The sequence below is a fragment of the Austrofundulus limnaeus genome, unplaced genomic scaffold (genome assembly GCF_001266775.1).
Source record: "Austrofundulus limnaeus strain Quisiro unplaced genomic scaffold, Austrofundulus_limnaeus-1.0 Scaffold10, whole genome shotgun sequence".
In the NCBI taxonomy this organism is placed as follows: domain Eukaryota; kingdom Metazoa; phylum Chordata; class Actinopteri; order Cyprinodontiformes; family Rivulidae; genus Austrofundulus; species Austrofundulus limnaeus.
In genome coordinates this window covers 773,761-776,588 of record NW_013952412.1, presented here as the reverse complement: position 1 = coordinate 776,588, position 2,828 = coordinate 773,761, and positions in this window count along the sequence as shown.

Sequence of the window (2,828 nt, the reverse complement as noted above, 5' to 3'; positions counted from 1 at the left end):
GCCTTAGAGGGCTGCACTTACACTCATAGAATCTGGGGTTACAATGCGTAACCAACGTTGTCCTCTATGTATATTTTCAGTTACAGGCTGAGTCATTTCTACCTTCTCCTCTCTGTCAACGCTCTCTGGTTTCATTTAAAAGAGTCAATCATCAGATATTGTCCAAGATTAACCTTCAGGGTGGATACAGATCACTCACACCAATGACCTATCCACGTCATCATTTACCCAGAATGCTTTGTGCGTAAATAAAATGGCCCCATCCGTGTAATATATTTTTAAACTTTTAGTTTAAAAATTATGAAACCCAAACAGTCTACAGTATTTATACAGTCTTTATTTTATAGTTAAATGTTTCTCAAATAAAGTCTAATGTTACAACTATAATGACTAATAAATGTGTATGCCATAAGGGAGCCTTATAGTATACTGTTTTACACTTTAAGCTTCCTAGCATATTACTATAAAAAGTATTTATTGCGAGTTTTTCTGTGTGATTCATATATTTTCTTCTTTATTCCTGCTACAGATCCATTCCTATTTAAGTTTCATTTTACGCAGTTGTTACCAACTTTTACAGAAACTCTTCAACCCTCATCCTCTCTGCCGTGAAGTGCTCTCAGCCCTTTGAAGCTCCTCACTGGATGAAACTTTGCCGAWTTCAGATTCATTCTGAAGGACAAGCAGACGTGGGAACCCTGCAGAAGGGGCCATGGATGGGGCGGCTGTTTGAGAGCTGAATAATTAACTGTAAAAGCTGCAGCCTTCTTACATCATTGTGAAGCGTCCCCCGCTTTTTGTTGCAGAAACCGYTAACTTGAAGTGACCTGAAATAAGGGCTCCTTCTTTAACCGTAAGGTTTTAAGTGGAATCTGAGTMGCATGYGTGATTACACAAATTAAATTTCCTTTTCTCTGATTTACAGTTCCTTTCTCTAACCAAGTCTCWAAATTGCTCTGTGTCATTATWAATCACAGGCAACGCTCRTGCGGRTTTTGAACACATTGCATGCTTTTAAAAATCCCACAAAGGATCCTCTTGTCTGAGCCTCACTCCCCAAGGTCTTGAACAATATAATTCACTTTGAAAAGTACTCCAAACTTCTCCAAATTTTGTCCTCTAGCAAACTGTTGTGTGTGAGCAATAGGCTTTCTTTGCACCTCTCCAAATTCTCCAAAGATTMAATTATGCTCTTCAAGCTGTCAGTTSTGATGAAATGCAAAAGCTTTTACAGCATCTTGACAGAGCGTCACTTTGACAAATCGGGCTGGAACGTCCTGAGTGGTGATTGGGAATGGCAGGGCAGAAGTTCATGAATACACAATGTGGGAGGTAAGGCAGAAATAACTAATGAAGAACAAATTTAAGGCGCAGGGCATGGAGACAGCTGGTGCTTGTGAGTGTGTGCCTCGGGATTCATAAATGTTTAATCTTTCTTTGGAAATAAGGGAAGAAGGCCATAAAATTGAGTTCACTTGAGCGGAGACAGTACGAGTTATATTGACTGGAGAAGACCATGTGACCAAAGAAAAGACAACAGAATTCCTAATCTGCTTTGTTTAGATCAAATATTTGCAACAGAAAAGAATGATTTCAGATAATCTATTAATTACTATATTAGCAGAGCCAAGCATGAGCTGCATAATACCAATTATTAGTGCTGCCATTGAGCTCTGAAGTTTGTAAAATACAGTTGATCGTTTCTATGAAATGATCAGTTGACAGTCGATGATGTCACACATAAACTTGTGAAATGTCTAAAAAAATGTTAAACCTTAAACAAACTCTCCCATGATCTCTTTGGTGCCCCTTAAATGTCAAAACTTCAGAATTTTCTTTTACCCAGTGTGTATCTCACAGCTGTAGGACTTGTGGTTTTTCCTAAATCCCCCAAAAAATCCAATGAGTGTACACCCAAAACTCCACAGAATTATGTTTTTTTAGCTCAAAATATTATTTTCAAAACTGTAAGTGGATGGAAGATTAACGTGTCTCCCTGAATGTTCTGCAAGGCCAGGTGCAACTGCTTCAACAGGAATTTCATGCGAGGAAATAAAAAGATGTGGTTGCTAATTCTTCTCTAGGAAATCCAAAAGATTTCACTTTTTTTTTCAAAAAATATGAACTATAAAGACAGAATGRCAATTTAATGACAGAAAAATCTCATTTTAAATCCTGCTGCAATAATCAAAATCCTCCTCAAATGTACATATATTAATAAATCATTTGTTTTGCAGTCATATTATTTTCACACTTTGACATGTCAAATGTGTTTTTTTATTAAAAATGTCTGAAACGACTAGATCTAATTCAGAAAAGCTTTGCTGTCTGGATTCATGCTGCTGATTTTTGATWTATTTATGCACAAGTGGAGCAGTAAGAACAGCAAATGTGGAGAAAAATACAAAGATCGGTTCAAAAAAAACCACCAACAAACAAGATCCAGATTTTTACAGTAAACCAAGTGAATAAATCTAACTTTGGTTTTGTACTGAGTACAAATCATTGGCCTGGAGCTGATCTCATGACATGTTCAAATAACCTCTCTCTTCAGAATCCTTTTACATGTGGCATGTGTATATTTGCTTTTTACAATGTTTTAAAAAAATGTGTAAAAACAGTTTTTGTTGAGGAGCAGGACGRCRTGTCKCTGCTGTCACAGGTCAAAGCATGAAATTACAGTAACGCACTGTAATTCTGAGCTATGTACCAAATAGTTTGCGGTGTGAATTGAGGTGAAACTAAAGGAAAATAAATCAAAAAGAGTGATAACACAACTCAAAGTGCAACAAGGCCTTTTAGTAAATATTCACAAATTCAAGACAAAA